The sequence below is a fragment of the Lissotriton vulgaris genome, chromosome 1_1 (genome assembly GCF_964263255.1).
Source record: "Lissotriton vulgaris chromosome 1_1, aLisVul1.2, whole genome shotgun sequence".
Taxonomy (NCBI): Eukaryota; Metazoa; Chordata; class Amphibia; order Caudata; family Salamandridae; genus Lissotriton; species Lissotriton vulgaris.
In genome coordinates, this window is record NC_141685.1 from 1,371,077,009 (window position 1) to 1,371,096,043 (window position 19,035).

General features: G+C 43.0%; 5 non-coding genes across 5 annotated transcripts; all 5 read right to left on the bottom strand.

The window, feature by feature from the left end:
- Nucleotides 1-997: 997 nt before the first annotated feature.
- Nucleotides 998-1,069, bottom strand: TRNAH-GUG (transfer RNA histidin (anticodon GUG)). Its single transcript has one exon. It is a non-coding gene; the product is annotated as a tRNA-His (tRNA).
- A 2,868-nt stretch (nt 1,070-3,937) lies between these two features.
- Nucleotides 3,938-4,009, bottom strand: TRNAH-GUG (transfer RNA histidin (anticodon GUG)). The gene has a single exon. It is a non-coding gene; the product is annotated as a tRNA-His (tRNA).
- Nucleotides 4,010-6,869: 2,860 nt separating this feature from the next.
- Nucleotides 6,870-6,941, bottom strand: TRNAH-GUG (transfer RNA histidin (anticodon GUG)). The gene has a single exon. It is a non-coding gene; the product is annotated as a tRNA-His (tRNA).
- A 2,859-nt stretch (nt 6,942-9,800) lies between these two features.
- On the bottom strand, nt 9,801-9,872 carry TRNAH-GUG (transfer RNA histidin (anticodon GUG)). Its single transcript has one exon. It is a non-coding gene; the product is annotated as a tRNA-His (tRNA).
- A 4,221-nt stretch (nt 9,873-14,093) lies between these two features.
- TRNAS-UGA (transfer RNA serine (anticodon UGA)) lies at nt 14,094-14,175 on the bottom strand. Its single transcript has one exon. It is a non-coding gene; the product is annotated as a tRNA-Ser (tRNA).
- Nucleotides 14,176-19,035: the final 4,860 nt, after the last annotated feature.

Genomic DNA, 19,035 nt, shown 5'->3' on the forward strand with positions numbered 1-19,035 from the left:
CGCATTTTGCTGTATCTTTTTGTTGGCCTTAGGACTCTGATCACTTTATCGCTACTAATCAGTGCTGAAGTGCACGTGCTTCTTCCCTAATCATGTGTATAATTGGAGTATACCTGACTGACAGATTTAATTTACTTGAAAGCCCCTTGTAAAGTGGTATACCATATACCCAGGGACTGATTGTGCCGCCCAAAGAAATAGCATTTCAAACCTGTCTCAAGCCTGCTACTGCAGTGCCTGTGCTGCAGTGTACTGCCACTTTGACTTGGCATTTAAAACTACTTGCCAAGCCTTAAACTCCAATTTTATTACATATCAGTAACCCCTAAGGTAGGCCCTAGGTAGTCCTAGGGGCATCATGCTATGTAAGTAAAAGGTACGACATGTACTGTGGTACTTTGTATGTCCTAGTAGTATCAAACAGTCTATTACATTTTTCACTACTGTGAGGTCTGCCCCTCTCATAGGTTAGCATTGGGTATTCCCTTATACTTTTTGGGGGGTAATTCCATATCAGAGAGGAGAAGCTTTATTTATTTATTGATAAATCCTATCTACTGGTGAGGTTGGATTTAATCTTACTATTGTATAAATGCCATTTTTAGAGAGTGAGCATTTCTCTGCACTTACTGCTCTATTTGCATGAAAACCTGTCTTCAATTGACGTCTGGATTGGGCTGCGAGACAGCTACATATGTGCATTCCCTGTAGACAGCCACAACACAGGTCACTCAACTGCAACTGCATTCATCTGCATTCTGATTGGCCTGGGGGAGAGCTCCGCTCCCCTTACCGCAAATATGTTCAAGAATGATAATTTATGTCAGTAAGTACAGTATACCTACATCTTATAATCATGTGTGTTTAAATAATTTGTCGTTAGATCGTTTAAATATTGAAAAGGATCTGTTTTTAAAAGACATTTTACAAAAACAACTGGTACATTTGGGAATTCTGTAAAGGAAAAACCCAACTGCCGTGACAATGCCAACCACAATGCCGTGACTCGGATTCGAACCGAGGTTGCTGCGGCCACAACGCAGAGTACTAACCACTATACGATCACGGCGAGCTACTTGGGCTCAATAACGTACAGTGACATGAAGAAATTATAATTCGGAACACTCAGGGCTACTCCTATGATAGGCTGAATGTGTTCATTGATTCCTCATTCCTTATACAAAGGCTTTATCTCCTCAGTGGTTGATAGGCTGAAACCGTTTCCTGGCCGCCTACTTGTGAACTGGCAGGAGTCAAAGATCACACATACACTGGTGGGCCTGTGATGGGACACCAATGCAGAGAAACACACCTGGTGCAGATATTCTATTCTGTTTATTAGACCTGCATCTCCCCAGTACCTCCTCAAGCCATCTGTATGTGAAGCAAGAAAGAGTTAAGGAACGGTCCATCTACACTTTTATTGGGAGGATGCTGCCGTGAGCTCCTCCCAGCTAATCACACAAACAGCAGTAAAGCAAGATAACTACACAGTTAGGGGGGACTGCATGGTTAGGTTTTTGAGGAATTATTGAAACTGACCTCAGTGACCCATAATCAGAGCTGTGGCTAATGACTGCATGCCTAATTATGATGAAGCAAGCACCATGGCTCGTAGGGGCCCCACAACAAACTTTTCTTAGCTCATTGAATTAAAGTATAAACTTCTGCCATGTGTGAGTGGTAAAGGCTTGTTAATTGTGTTGCTTTTCAAATTCACGTCTGACAACAAGACGAAGGAACATTGGGGCATCAGACGCTTTGGAAAGTAGCCACCAACCGCAGAGAAAGAGAGAAAGAGGGAAAAGACAGTATGAGGTGTGGAGAAAACAGCAGCAGGTACAAGGAGCTCAAATGAGATTAATGGCGCCTAAATAGAGCACGTAAAGGAACAGTTACAAATCTAAGAAAAGGGAAAGAAAAGACTAGGAAAAAACACAGAAAGAGCTTGTAGATGAAATTCTCTTCCAGGAACAGCAGGTTAAGAGAAATTACACAGGGAGCAGTTAAGCTTGTAACACGGGGGAGAATAGAAAAGAAAATGCAGTTTTATGAATTGTGTTTGCATAATCCAGCTAGCACTTTTATTTTATTTCTCTATTTGCTTCTTTTATTGGTAAAGTAAGTTTCAAGTGCATGCACAGGTATGACCGAGAGAGCCAGGGTATAATAATTTGAGGCGTTTGCACCAGCGCTAATGAAGGACGAGAGTTATAGCAAAGATATGAAAGGGGGAGCGATAATAAATATGTGATATGGCAATAGTGACACCAAAATAAGCCACCTATTTATAAAACTGACATGGAAGAAATACTAAAGGTTAACTTCTGAAATTGTAGCCGATGTTAAAAAGATTCTCGTTGTCGGCATGATTCGAACTTGCGCGGGGAGACCCCAATGGATTTCTAGTCCATCGCCTTAACCACTCGGCCACAACAACTGACTGTAAGCCGTGTGCACATAATCTGTATGCGTTTTCAAGGTGTCCCACAGCAAATTCCTGATATTCTGCAATGCACTTTTTAAAAATAATGTTTTTTTCAGCAGGCACATTCTCTCCTAAAAACAAAAATTGCATGCGTATATCTCTAGTTTGGAATACCATAGGCTTGCATGCATACTCTCATGGGTCACTCAAGTTTTTTGGATCCTATTGCACTCTGTTTTCGTGCTGCTTTTAGTATATGGCCCATATTACAGAAGTCTACCATCTTTGAGTATTTGAGGCTCCTTTGTAAGTGCTTTATATTTTTTCCTTGAAGAGCTATATAATAAAGGGGTCCGGGAAAGATTGCATTTATGGAAGATAAAAGAAGGCCCACTTGTCTCACCAAATGCTGTAGAGAAACCTGATGTTTTACTCATGTTATCCTTAGTTCGTTTTTGTTAGACCTTGCATTCTTAAGGTGGTCCCAACCCCACCTTATTGCTTTTCACCTCCGCATTTTGCTGTATCTTTTTGTTGGCCTTAGGACTCTGATCACTTTATCGCTACTAATCAGTGCTGAAGTGCACGTGCTTCTTCCCTAATCATGTGTATAATTGGAGTATACCTGACTGACAGATTTAATTTACTTGAAAGCCCCTTGTAAAGTGGTATACCATATACCCAGGGACTGATTGTGCCGCCCAAAGAAATAGCATTTCAAACCTGTCTCAAGCCTGCTACTGCAGTGCCTGTGCTGCAGTGTACTGCCACTTTGACTTGGCATTTAAAACTACTTGCCAAGCCTTAAACTCCAATTTTATTACATATCAGTAACCCCTAAGGTAGGCCCTAGGTAGTCCTAGGGGCATCATGCTATGTAAGTAAAAGGTACGACATGTACTGTGGTACTTTGTATGTCCTAGTAGTATCAAACAGTCTATTACATTTTTCACTACTGTGAGGTCTGCCCCTCTCATAGGTTAGCATTGGGTATTCCCTTATACTTTTTGGGGGGTAATTCCATTTCAGAGAGGAGAAGCTTTATTTATTTATTGATAAATCTTATCTACTGGTGAGGTTGGATTTAATCTTACTATTTTATAAATGCCATTTTTAGAGAGTGAGCATTTCTCTGCACTTACTGCTCTATTTGCATTGAAACCTGTCTTCAATTGACGTCTGGATTGGGCTGCGAGACAGTTACATATGTGCATTCCCTGTAGACAGCCACAATACAGGTCACTCAACTGCAACTGCATTCATCTGCATTCTGATTGGCCTGGGGGAGAGCTCCGCTCCCCTTACTGCAAATATGTTCAAGAATGATAATTTATGTCAGTAAGTACAGTATACCTACATCTTATAATCATGTGTGTTTAAATAATTTGTCGTTAGATCGTTTAAATATTGAAAAGGATCTGTTTTTAATAGACATTTTACAAAAACAACTGGTACATTTGGGAATTCTGTAAAGGAAAAACCCAACTGCCGTGACAATGCCAACCACATTGCCGTGACTCGGATTCGAACCGAGGTTGCTGCGGCCACAACGCAGAGTACTAACCACTATACGATCACGGCGAGCTACTTGGGCTCAATAACGTACAGTGACATGAAGAAATTATAATTCGGAACACTCAGGGCTACTCCTATGATAGGCTGAATGTGTTCATTGATTCCTCATTCCTTATACAAAGGCTTTATCTCCTCAGTGGTTGATAGGCTGAAACCGTTTCCTGGCCGCCTGCTTGTGAACTGGCAGGAGTCAAAGATCACACATACACTGGTGGGCCTGTGATGGGACACCAATGCAGAGAAACACACCTGGCGCAGATATTCTATTCTGTTTATTAGACCTGCATCTCCCCTGTACCTCCTCAAGCCATCTGTATGTGAAGCAAGAAAGAGTTAAGGAACGGTCCATCTACACTTTTATTGGGAGGATGCTGCCGTGAGCTCCTCCCAGCTAATCACACAAACAGCAAGATAACTACACAGTTAGGGGGGACTGCATGGTTAGGTTTTTGAGGAATTATTGAAACTGACCTCAGTGACCCATAATCAGAGCTGTGGCTAATGACTGCATGCCTAATTATGATGAAGCAAGCACCATGGCTCGTAGGGGCCCCACAACACACTTTTCTTAGCTCATTGAATTAAAGTATAAACTTCTGCCATGTGTGAGTGGTAAAGGCTTGTTAATTTTGTTGCTTTTCAAATTCACGTCTGACAACAAGAGGAAGGAACATTGGGGCATCAGACGCTTTGGAAAGTAGCCACCAACCGCAGAGAAAGAGAGAAAGAGGAAAAAGACAGTATGAGGTGTGGAGAAAACAGCAGCAGGTACAAGGAGCTCAAATGAGATTAATGGCGCCTAAATAGAGCACGTAAAGGAACAGTTACACATCTAAGAAAAGAAAAAGAAAAGACTAGGAAAAAACACAGAAAGAGCTTGTAGATGAAATTCTCTTCCAGGAACAGCAGGTTAAGAGAAATTACACAGGGAGCAGTTAAGCTTTTAACACGGGGGAGAATAGAAAAGAAAATGCAGTTTTATGAAGTGTGTTTGCATAATCCAGCTAGCACTTTTATTTTATTTCTCTATTTGCTTCTTTTATTGGTAAAGTAAGTTTCAAGTGCATGCACAGGTATGACCGAGAGAGCCAGGGTATAATAATTTGAGGCGTTTGCACCAGCGCTAATGAAGGACGAGAGTTATAGCAAAGATATGAAAGGGGGAGCGATAATAAATATGTGATATGGCAATAGTGACACCAAAATAAGCCACCTATTTATAAAACTGACATGGAAGAAATACTAAAGGTTAACTTCTGAAATTGTAGCCGATGTTAAAAAGATTCTCGTTGTCGGCTTGATTCGAACTTGCGTGGGGAGACCCCAATTGATTTCTAGTCCATCGCCTTAACCACTCGGCCACAACAACTGACTGTAAGCCGTGTGCACATAATCTGTATGCGTTTTCAAGGTGTCCCACAGCAAATTCCTGATATTCTGCAATGCACTTTTTAAAAATAATGTTTTTTTCAGCAGGCACATTCTCTCCTAAAAACAAAAATTGCATGCGTATATCTCTAGTTTGGAATACCATAGGCTTGCATGCATTCTCTCATGGGTCACTCAAGTTTTTTGGATCCTATTGCACTCTGTTTTCGTGCTGCTTTTAGTATATGGCCCATATTACAGAAGTCTACCATCTTTGAGTATTTGAGGCTCCTTTGTAAGTGCTTTATATTTTTTCCTTGAAGAGCTATATAATAAAGGGGTCCGGGAAAGATTGCATTTATGGAAGATAAAAGAAGGCCCACTTGTCTCACCAAATGCTGTAGAGAAACCTGATGTTTTACTCATGTTATCCTTAGTTCGTTTTTGTTAGACCTTGCATTCTTAAGGTGGTCCCAACCCCACCTTATTGCTTTTCACCTCCGCATTTTGCTGTATCTTTTTGTTGGCCTTAGGACTCTGATCACTTTATCGCTACTAATCAGTGCTGAAGTGCACGTGCTTCTTCCCTAATCATGTGTATAATTGGAGTATACCTGACTGACAGATTTAATTTACTTGAAAGCCCCTTGTAAAGTGGTATACCATATACCCAGGGACTGATTGTGCCGCCCAAAGAAATAGCATTTCAAACCTGTCTCAAGCCTGCTACTGCAGTGCCTGTGCTGCAGTGTACTGCCACTTTGACTTGGCATTTAAAACTACTTGCCAAGCCTTAAACTCCAATTTTATTACATATCAGTAACCCCTAAGGTAGGCCCTAGGTAGTCCTAGGGGCATCATGCTATGTAAGTAAAAGGTACGACATGTACTGTGGTACTTTGTATGTCCTAGTAGTATCAAACAGTCTATTACATTTTTCACTACTGTGAGGTCTGCCCCTCTCATAGGTTAGCATTGGGTATTCCCTTATACTTTTTGGGGGGTAATTCCATTTCAGAGAGGAGAAGCTTTATTTATTTATTGATAAATCTTATCTACTGGTGAGGTTGGATTTAATCTTACTATTTTATAAATGCCATTTTTAGAGAGTGAGCATTTCTCTGCACTTACTGCTCTATTTGCATTGAAACCTGTCTTCAATTGACGTCTGGATTGGGCTGCGAGACAGTTACATATGTGCATTCCCTGTAGACAGCCACAATACAGGTCACTCAACTGCAACTGCATTCATCTGCATTCTGATTGGCCTGGGGGAGAGCTCCGCTCCCCTTACTGCAAATATGTTCAAGAACGATCATTTATGTCAGTAAGTACAGTATACCTACATCTTATAATCATGTGTGTTTAAATAATTTGTCGTTAGATCGTTTAAATATTGAAAAGGATCTGTTTTTAATAGACATTTTACAAAAACAACTGGTACATTTGGGAATTCTGTAAAGGAAAAACCCAACTGCCGTGACAATGCCAACCACATTGCCGTGACTCGGATTCGAACCGAGGTTGCTGCGGCCACAACGCAGAGTACTAACCACTATACGATCACGGCGAGCTACTTGGGCTCAATAACGTACAGTGACATGAAGAAATTATAATTCGGAACACTCAGGGCTACTCCTATGATAGGCTGAATGTGTTCATTGATTCCTCATTCCTTATACAAAGGCTTTATCTCCTCAGTGGTTGATAGGCTGAAACCGTTTCCTGGCCGCCTGCTTGTGAACTGGCAGGAGTCAAAGATCACACATACACTGGTGGGCCTGTGATGGGACACCAATGCAGAGAAACACACCTGGCGCAGATATTCTATTCTGTTTATTAGACCTGCATCTCCCCTGTACCTCCTCAAGCCAACTGTATGTGAAGCAAGAAAGAGTTAAGGAACGGTCCATCTACACTTTTATTGGGAGGATGCTGCCGTGAGCTCCTCCCAGCTAATCACACAAACAGCAAGATAACTACACAGTTAGGGGGGACTGCATGGTTAGGTTTTTGAGGAATTATTGAAACTGACCTCAGTGACCCATAATCAGAGCTGTGGCTAATGACTGCATGCCTAATTATGATGAAGCAAGCACCATGGCTCGTAGGGGCCCCACAACAAACTTTTCTTAGCTCATTGAATTAAAGTATAAACTTCTGCCATGTGTGAGTGGTAAAGGCTTGTTAATTTTGTTGCTTTTCAAATTCACGTCTGACAACAAGAGGAAGGAACATTGGGGCATCAGACGCTTTGGAAAGTAGCCACCAACCGCAGAGAAAGAGAGAAAGAGGGAAAAGACAGTATGAGGTGTGGAGAAAACAGCAGCAGGTACAAGGAGCTCAAATGAGATTAATGGCGCCTAAATAGAGCACGTAAAGGAACAGTTACACATCTAAGAAAAGAAAAAGAAAAGACTAGGAAAAAACACAGAAAGAGCTTGTAGATGAAATTCTCTTCCAGGAACAGCAGGTTAAGAGAAATTACACAGGGAGCAGTTAAGCTTGTAACACGGGGGAGAATAGAAAAGAAAATGCAGTTTTATGAAGTGTGTTTGCATAATCCAGCTAGCACTTTTATTTTATTTCTCTATTTGCTTCTTTTATTGGTAAAGTAAGTTTCAAGTGCATGCACAGGTATGACCGAGAGAGCCAGGGTATAATAATTTGAGGCGTTTGCACCAGCGCTAATGAAGGACGAGAGTTATAGCAAAGATATGAAAGGGGGAGCGATAATAAATATGTGATATGGCAATAGTGACACCAAAATAAGCCACCTATTTATAAAACTGACATGGAAGAAATACTAAAGGTTAACTTCTGAAATTGTAGCCGATGTTAAAAAGATTCTCGTTGTCGGCTTGATTCGAACTTGCGTGGGGAGACCCCAATTGATTTCTAGTCCATCGCCTTAACCACTCGGCCACAACAACTGACTGTAAGTCGTGTGCACATAATCTGTATGCGTTTTGAAGGTGTCCCACAGCAAATTCCTGATATTCTGCAATGCACTTTTTAAAAATAATGTTTTTTTCAGCAGGCACATTCTCTCCTAAAAACAAAAATTGCATGTGTATATCTCTAGTTTGGAATACCATAGGCTTGCATGCATACTCTCATGGGTCACTCAAGTTTTTTGGACCCTATTGCACTCTGTTTTCGTGCTGCTTTTAGTATATGGCCCATATTACAGAAGTCTACCATCTTTGAGTATTTGAGGCTCCTTTGTAAGTGCTTTATATTTTTTCCTTGAAGAGCTATATAATAAAGGGGTCCGGGAAAGATTGCATTTATGGAAGATAAAAGAAGGCCCACTTGTCTCACCAAATGCTGTAGAGAAACCTGATGTTTTACTCATGTTATCCTTAGTTCGTTTTTGTTAGACCTTGCATTCTTAAGGTGGTCCCAACCCCACCTTATTGCTTTTCACCTCCGCATTTAGCTGTATCTTTTTGTTGGCCTTAGGACTCTGATCACTTTGTTGCTACTAATCAGTGCTGAAGTGCACGTGCTTCTTCCCTAATCATGTGTATAATTGGAGTATACCAGACTGACAGATTTAATTTACTTGAAAGCCCCTTGTAAAGTGGTATACCATATACCCAGGGACTGATTGTGCCGCCCAAAGAAATAGCATTTCAAACCTGTCTCAAGCCTGCTACTGCAGTGCCTGTGCTGCAGTGTACTGCCACTTCGACTTGGCATTGAAAACTACTTGCCAAGCCTTAAATTCCAATTTTATTACATATCAGTAACCCCTAAGGTAGGCCCTAGGTAGTCCTAGGGGCATCATGCTATGTAAGTAAAAGGTAAGACATGTACTGTGGTAGTTTGTATGTCCTAGTAGTATCAAACAGTCTATTACATTTTTCACTACTGTGAGGTCTGCCCCTCTCATAGGTTAGCATTGGGTATTCCCTTATACTTTTTGGGGGGAAATTCCGTATCAGAGAGGAGAAGCTTTATTTATTTATTGATAAATCCTATCTACTGGTGAGGTTGGATTTAATCTTACTATTGTATAAATGCCATTTTTAGAGAGTGAGCATTTCTCTGCACTTACTGCTCTATTTGCATGAAAACCTGTCTTCAATTGACGTCTGGATTGGGCTGCGAGACAGCTACATATGTGCATTCCCTGTAGACAGCCACAACACAGGTCACTCAACTGCAACTGCATTCATCTGCATTCTGATTGGCCTGGGGGAGAGCTCCGCTCCCCTTACCGCAAATATGTTCAAGAACGATAATTTATGTCAGTAAGTACAGTATACCTACATCTTATAATCATGTGTGTTTAAATAATTTGTCGTTCGATCGTTTAAATATTGAAAAGGATCTGTTTTAATAGACATTTTACAAAAACAACTGGTACATTTGGGAATTCTGTAAAGGAAAAACCCAACTGCCGTGACATTGCCAACCACAATGCCGTGACTCGGATTCGAACCAAGGTTGCTGCGGCCACAACGCAGAGTACTAACCACTATACGATCACGGCGAGCTACTTGGGCTCAATAACGAACAGTGACATGAAGAAATTATAATTCGGAACACTCAGGGCTACTCCTGTGATAGGCTGAATGTGTTCATTGCTTCCTCATTCCTTATACAAAGGCTTTATCTCCACAGTGGTTGATAGGCTGAAACCGTTTCCTGGCAGCCTGCTTGTGAACTGTCAGGAGTCAAAGATCACACATACACTGGTGGGCCGGTGATGGGACACCAAATCAGAGAAACACACCTGGCGCAGATATTCTATTCTGCTTATTAGACCTGCATCTCCCCTGTACCTCCTCAAGCCATCTGTATGTGAAGCAAGAAAGAGTTAAGGAACGGTCCATCTACACTTTTATTGGGAGGATGCTGCCGTGAGCTCCTCCCAGCTAATCACACAAACAGCAGTAAAGCAAGATAACTACACAGTTAGGGGGGACTGCATGGTTAGGTTTTTGAGGAATTATTGAAACTGACCTCAGTGACCCATAATCAGAGCTGTGGCTAATGACTGCATGCCTAATTATGATGAAGCAAGCACCATGGCTCGTAGGGACCCCACAACACACTTTTCTTAGCTCATTGAATTAAAGTATAAACTTCTGCCATGTGTGAGTGGTAAAGGCTTGTTAATTTTGTTGCTTTTCAAATTCACGTCTGACAACAAGACGAAGGAACATTGGGGCATCAGACGCTTTGGAAAGTAGCCACCAATGGCAGAGAAAGAGAGAAAGAGGGGAAAGACAGTATGAGGTGTGGAGAAAACAGCAGCAGGTACAAGGAGCTCAAATGAGATTAATGGCGCCTAAATAGAGCACGTAAAGGAACAGTTACAAATCTAAGAAAAGGGAAAGAAAAGACTAGGAAAAAACACAGAAAGAGCTTGTAGATGAAATTCTCTTCCAGGAACAGCAGGTTAAGAGAAATGACACAGGGAGCAGTTAAGCTTGTAACACGGGGGAGAATAGAAAAGAAAATGCAGTTTTATGAAGTGTGTTTGCCTAATCCAGCTAGCACTTTTATTTTATTTCTCTATTTGCTTCTTTTATCGGTAAAGCAAGTTTCAAGTGCATGCACAGGTATGACCGAGAGAGCCAGGGTATATTAATTTGAAGCGTTTGCACCAGCGCTAATGAAGGATGAGAGTTATAGCAAAGATATGAAAGGGGGAGCGATAATAAATATGTGATATGGCAATAGTGACACCAAAATAAGCCACCTATTTTTTAAAACTGACATGGAAGAAATACTAAAGGTTAACTTCTGAAATTGTAGCCGATGTTAAAAAGATTCTCGTTGTCGGCAGGATTCGAACCTGCGCGGGGAGACCACAATGGATTTCTAGTCCATCGCCTTAACCACTCGGCCACAACAACTGACTGCAAGGCGTGTGCACATAATCTGTATGCAAGTTTTCAAGGTGTCCCACAGCAAATTCCTGATATTCTGCAATGCACTTTTTAAAAATAATGTTTTTTTCAGCAGGCACATTCTCTCCTAAAAACAAAAATTGCATGCGTATATCTCTAGTTTGGAATACCATAGCCTTGCATGCATACTCTCATGGGTCACTCAAGTTTTTTGGACCCTATTGCAATCTGTTTTCGTGCTGCTTTTAGTATATGGCCCATATTACAGAAGTCTACCATCTTTGAGTATTTGAGGCTCCTTTGTAAGTGCTTTATATTTTTTCCTTGAAGAGCTATATAATAAAGGGGTCCGGTAAAGATTGCATTTATGGAAGATAAAAGAAGGCCCACTTGTCTCACCAAATGCTGTAGAGAAACCTGATGTTTTACTCATGTTATCCTTAGTTCGTTTTTGTTAGACCTTGCATTCTTAAGGTGGTCCTAACCCAACCTTATTGCTTTTCACCTCCGCATTTTGCTGTATCTTTTTGTTGGCCTTAGGACTCTGATCACTTTATGGCTACTAATCAGTGCTGAAGTGCACGTGCTTCTTCCCTAATCATGTGTATAATTGGAGTATACCTGACTGACAGATTTAATTTACTTGAAAGTCCCTTGTAAAGTGGTATACCATATACCCAGGGACTGATTGTGCCACCCAAAGAAATAGCATTTCAAACCTGTCTCAAGCCTGCTACTGCAGTGCCTGTGCTGCAGTGTACTGCCACTTCGACTTGGCATTTAAAACTACTTGCCAAGCCTTAAACTCCAATTTTATTACATATCAGTAACCCCTAAGGTAGGCCCTAGGTAGTCCTAGGGGCATCATGCTAAGTAAGTAAAAGGTAAGACATGTACTGTGGTAGTTTGTATGTCCTAGTAGTATCAAACAGTCTATTACATTTTTCACTACTGTGAGGTCTGCCCCTCTCATAGGTTAGCATTGGGTATTCCCTTATACTTTTTGGGGGGTAATTCCATATCAGAGAGGAGAAGCTTTATTTATTTATTGATAAATCCTATCTACTGGTGAGGTTGGATTTCATCTTACTATTGTATAAATGCCATTTTTAGAGAGTGAGCATTTCTCTGCACTTACTGCTCTATTTGCATGAAAACCTGTCTTCAATTGACGTCTGGACTGCGCTCCGAGACAGCTACATATGTGCATTCCCTGTAGACAGCCACAACACAGGTCACTCAACTGCAACTGCATTCATCTGCATTCTGATTGGCCTGGGGGAGAGCTCCGCTCCCCTTACCGCAAATATGTTCAAGAACGATAATTTATGTCAGTAAGTACAGTATACCTACATCTTATAATCATGTGTGTTTAAATAATTTGTCGTTATATCGTTTAAATATTGAAAAGGATCTGTTTGTAATAGACATTTTACAAAAACAACTGGTACATTTGGGAATTCTGTAAAGGAAAAACCCAACTGCCGTGACAATTCCAACCACAATGCCGTGACTCGGATTCCAACCGAGGTTGCTGCGGCCACAACGCAGAGTACTAACCACTATACGATCATGGCGAGCTACTTGGGCTCAATAACGTACAGTGACATGAAGAAATTATAATTCGGAACACTCAGGGCTACTCCTGTGATAGGCTGAATGTGTTCATTGCTTCCTCATTCCTTATACAAAGGCTTTATCTCCTCAGTGGTTGATAGGCTGAAACCGTTTCCTGGCCGCCTGCTTGTGAACTGGCAGGAGTCAAAGATCACACATACACTGGTGGGCCTGTGATGGGACACCAATGCAGACAAACACACCTGGCGCAGATATTCTATTCTGTTTATTAGACCTGCATCTCCCCTGTACCTCCTCAAGCCATCTGTATGTGAAGCAAGAAAGAGTTAAGTAACGGTCCATCTACACTTTTATTGGGAGGATGCTGCCGTGAGCTCCTCCCAGCTAATCACACAAACAGCAGTAAAGCAAGATAACTACACAGTTAGGGGGGACTGCATGGTTAGGTTTTTGAGGAATTATTGAAACTGACCTCAGTGACCCATAATCAGAGCTGTGGCTAATGACTGCATGCCTAATTATGATGAAGCAAGCACCATGGCTCGTAGGGGCCCCACAACACACTTTTCTTAGCTCAATGAATTAAAGTATAAACTTCTGCCATGTGTGAGTGGTAAAGGCTTGTTAATTTTGTTGCTTTTCAAATTCACGTCTGACAACAAGACGAAGGAACATTGGGGCATCAGACGCTTTGGAAAGTAGCCACCAACCGCAGAGAAAGAGAGAAAGAGGGAAAAGACAGTATGAGGTGTGGAGAAAACAGCAGCAGGTACAAGGAGTTCAAATGAGATTAATGGCGCCTAAATAGAGCACGTAAAGGAACAGTTACAAATCTAAGAAAAGATTAGGAAAAAACACAGAAAGAGCTTGTAGATGAAATTATCTTCCAGGAACAGCAGGTTAAGAGAAATTACACAGGGAGCAGTTAAGCTTGTAACACGGGGGAGAATAGAAAAGAAAATGCAGTTTTATGAAGTGTGTTTGCCTAATCCAGCTAGCACTTTTCGTTTATTTCTCTATTTGCTTCTTTTATTGGTAAAGTAAGTTTCAAGTGCATGCACAGGTATGACCGAGAGAGCCAGGGTATAATAATTTGAAGCGTTTGCACCAGCGCTAATGAAGGACGAGAGTTATAGCAAAGATATGAAAGGGGGAGCGATAATAAATATGTGATATGGCAATAGTGACACCAAAATAAGCCACCTATTTATAAAACTTACATGGAAGAAATACTAAAGGTTAACTTCTGAAATTGTAGCCGATGTTAAAAACATTCTCGTTGTCGGCAGGATTCGAACCTGCGCGGGGAGACCCCAATGGATTTCAAGTCCATCGCCTTAACCACTCGGCCACAACAACTGACTGTAAGGCATGTGCACATAATCTGTATGCAAGTTTTCAAGGTGCCCCACTGCAAATTCCTGATATTCTGCAACGCACTTTTTAAAAATAATGTTTTTTTCAGCAGGCACATTCTCTCCTAAAAACAAAAATTGCATGCGTATATCTCTAGTTTGGAATACCTTAGGCTTGCATGCATACTCTCATGGGTCACTCAAGTTTTTTGGACCCTATTGCACTCTGTTTTCATGCTGCTTTTAGTATATGGCCCATATTACAGAAGTCTACCATCTTTGAGTATTTGAGGCTCCTTTGTAAGTGCTTTATATTTTTTCCTTGAAGAGCTATATGATAAAGGGGTCCGGGAAAGATTGCATTTATGGAAGATAAAAGTAGGCCCACTTGTCTCACCAAATGCTGTAGAGAAACCTGATGTTTTACTCATGTTATCCTTAGTTCATTTTTGTTAGACCTTGCATTCTTAAGGTGGTCCCAACCCCACCTTATTGCTTTTCACCTCCGCATTTTGCCGTATCTTTTTGTTGGCCTTAGGACTCTGATCTTTTTATCGCTACTAATCAGTGCTGAAGTGCACGTGCTTCTTCCCTAATCATGTGTATAATTGGAGTATACCTGACTGACAGATTTCATTTACTTGAAAGCCCCTTGTAAAGTGGTATACCATACACCCAGGGACTGATTGTGCCGCTCAAAGAAATAGCATTTCAAACCTGTCTCAAGCCTGCTACTGCAGTGCCTGTGCTGCAGTGTACTGCCACTTCGACTTGGCATTTAAAACTACTTGCCAAGCCTTAAACTCCAATTTTATTACATATCAGTAACCCCTAAGGTAGGCCCTAAGTAGTCCTAGGGGCGTCATGCTATGTAAGTAAAAGGTAAGACATGTACTGTGGTAGTTTGTATGTCCTAGTAGTATCAAACAGTCTATTACATTTTTCACTACTGTGAGGTCTGCCCCTCTCATAGGTTAGCATTGGGTATTCCCTTATACTTTTTGGGGGGTAATTCCATATCAGAGAGGAGAAGCTTTATTTATTTATTGATAAATCCTATCTACTGGTGAGGTTAGATTTAATCTTACTATTGTATAAATGCCATTTTTAGAGAGTGAGCATTTCTCTGCACTTACTGCTCTATTTGCATGAAAACCTGTCTTCAATTGACGTCTGGATTGGGCTGCGAGACAGCTACATATGTGCATTCCCTGTAGACAGCCACAACACAGGTCACTCAACTGCAACTGCATTCATCTGCATTCTGATTGGCCTGGGGGAGAGCTCCGCTCCCCTTACCGCAAATATGTTCAAGAACGATAATTTATGTCAGTAAGTACAGTATACCTTCATCTTATAATCATGTGTGTTTAAATAATTTGTCGTTATATCGTTTAAATATTGAAAAGGATCTGTTTTTAATAGACATTTTACAAAAACAACTGGTACATTTGGGAATTCTGTAAAGGAAAAACCCAACTGCCGTGACATAGCCAACCACAATGCTGTGACTCGGATTCCAACCGAGGTTGCTGCGGCCACAACGCAGAGTACTAACCACTATCCGATCATGGCGAGCTACTTGGGCTCAATAACGTACAGTGACATGAAGAAATTATAATTCGGAACACTCAGGGCTACTCCTGTGATAGGCTGAATGTGTTCATTGCTTCCTCATTCCTTATACAAAGGCTTTATCTCCTCAGTGGTTGATAGGCTGAAACAGTTTCCTGGCCGCCTGCTTGTGAACTGGCAGGAGTCAAAGATCACACATACACTGGTGGGCCTGTGATGGGACACCAATGCAGAGAAACACACCTGGCGCAGATATTCTATTCTGTTTATTAGACCTGCATCTCCCCTGTACCTCCTCAAGCCATCTGTATGTGAAGCAAGAAAGAGTTAAGGAACGGTCCATCTGCACTTTTATTGGGAGGATGCTGCCGTGAGCTCCTCCCAGCTAATCACACAAACAGCAGTAAAGCAAGATAACTACACAGTTAGGGGGGACTGCATGGTTACGTTTTTGAGGAATTATTGAAACTGACCTCAGTGACCCTCAGTTGGTTTTGGTGCCGTCGAACTCAAGTTCGACGGCACCAAAACCAACTCCCCATCCACCAACACCAAACAGAGACCTGACACCAACCACTTAAAATGCATCTTGCTCAACACCCGCTCGGTCCACAGACACGCCATCGACCTCTGGAATCTACTAGACACCATCTCACCGGACGTCGCCTTCCTAACTGAAACATGGATGAATGCCTCTTCAGCCCCAGACATCACCGTTGCCATCCCGGAAGGATACAAGATCATCCGTAAGGACCTCATCAAGCAAATAGGAGGAGGCATCGCTATCGTCCATAAGAACTCCATCCGCATCTCAACCAGCTCAGACGTCAACCTTGCCAGCGCCGAACACCTCCACTTCCAGATCCACACCGATCCCAAGACCACACTCAGAGGCACCCTCCTCTACCGGCCCCCAGTACCCCGTGCACAATTCAGTGACGACATCATTGACTTTATCACCCCACACGCCCTCCCCTCCGAGGACTACATTTTATTGGGAGACCTCAATTTCCACCTGGAAAAGAGCAACGACAGCAACGCCACCACCCTTCTGGACAATGTCGCCAACCTCGGACTCAAACAATTTGTCACTACCCCCACCCACATTGCAGGTCACACACTCGACCCTATCTTCACCTCCAGCAAACATGTCTCATTCAGTCACACCACAGCTCTTCATTGGACGGACCACAGCTGCGTTCACTTTATCTACAATAAGACCACAATCCACTACCATCCTCAACCCACCCTGCGAAGAAATTGGAACAAAATCACCATCGACCAGATCTCCTCTTCGCTTTTTCTAAACCCCCCCCGCCCACTCCTCAAACCCCGACCAAGCAGCCATTAACCTCACCCAATGGCTATCCAACAGCGCCGACATCCTAGCACCGTTGAAAAAACATCAAATCAAACTAGGCAGCAAAAACACCTCCTGGTACAACGATGATCTTAAGAAATCGAAGAAACTCTGTCGCTCCCTCGAGAAGGCCTGGAAAAAAGACCCAAACACCATCACCAGGGACGCCTTCAAAAACGCCACCCGCATACACCACCAACTAATCCGGTCTGCCAAGAAAGCCGCATTCAAAGACCGACTAGACAACAACGCCCACAACAGCAAGGAATTATTCAACATCGTCAAAGAATTTACCAACCCATCAGCCAACTCCAACGACATCACCCCCTCCCAAGCCCTCTGCGACTCCCTAGCTTCCTTCTTCCACAACAAAATCGCAGACATCCACAACAGCTTCGACAACCGACCCGGAGACCAACCCACCCAACCTTCGGCAGGACCTTCACCCCCCTTGAACATCCTTAACGAATGGAACCCAATCTCCACTGAGGACACCATCCGCCTGATGAACTCCATCCACTCAGGATCCCCAACTGACCCATGCCCTCACCACATCTTCAACAAAGCAGACTCCTTCATAGCACCACACCTCCGAGATGTCATCAACTGCTCCCTCAACTCCGCCACCTTCCCGGAAAGCTGGAAACACGCAGAACTCAGCGCCCTTCTGAAAAAACCCACAGCTGACCCCACCGAACTCAAAAACTACCGCCCCATCTCGCTTCTTCCATTCCCGGCCAAAGTCATTGAGAAAGCTGTCAACAACCAGCTCGCCACCTTCCTCAAAACCAACGAATCCCTCGACTCCTCACAGTCCGGCTTCCGAGCCAAACACAGCACTGAGACCGCACTTATCGCAGCAACAGACGACATTCGAACTCTACTGGACAACGGAGACACAGTCGCCCTCATCCTCCTCGACCTCTCCGCTGCCTTCGACACAGTCTGTCATAGCACCCTTCTACAGCGCCTCAGAAACGTCAGAATCCAAGGAAAAGCACTGGAATGGATCACCTCGTTCCTCACAGGAAGAACCCAGAGAGTCCGCCTCCCACCATTCAAATCAGAGGCCTCTGAAGTCATCTGCGGCGTGCCACAAGGATCGTCTCTCAGCCCCACCCTCTTCAACGTATACATGAGCCCCCTTGCGGCCATCGCTCGCCAACACAATCTCAACATCATCTCCTACGCTGACGACACTCAACTGATCCTCTCACTCACCAAAGACCCTAACACCGTCAAAACCAACTTACACGAAGGAATGAAAGAAGTAGCCGAGTGGATGAAGCACAGCCGTCTGAAACTGAATTCAGACAAAACAGAAGTCCTCATCTTAGGCACCTCTCCCTCCGCCTGGGATGACTCTTGGTGGCCAGAGGCCCTTGGAAAAGCACCCATCCCGACGGACCACGCACGGAACCTGGGCGTCATCCTGGACTCCTCACTCTCGATGACCAGACAAGTCAACGCCGTTTCATCATCTTGCTTCAACATTCTTCGCATGCTCAAAAAAACATTTCGCTGGATCCCCACCGAAACTAGAAAAACGGTCACCCACGCACTGGTCACAAGCCGCCTGGACTACGGAAACACCCTATACGCCGGTACCACCGCAAAACTCCAGCAAAAACTCCAACGCATCCAGAACGCTTCAGCGAGGCTCATACTAGACATCCCGCGTAAAGAACACATCTCTGGTCACCTGAAAAACCTCCACTGGCTCTCCATAAATAAGAGGATTACTTTCCGCCTCCTAACCCACGCACACAAAGCACTTTACGCACTTGGACCCGAATGTCTCAACACACGATTGTCCTTCTACACCCCCTCCCGTCAGCTACGATCCTCCAACAAATCCCTTGCCACTGTACCTCGCATCAACAACACCACCATGGGAGGTAGATCCTTCTCCTACCTGGCAGCTAAAAC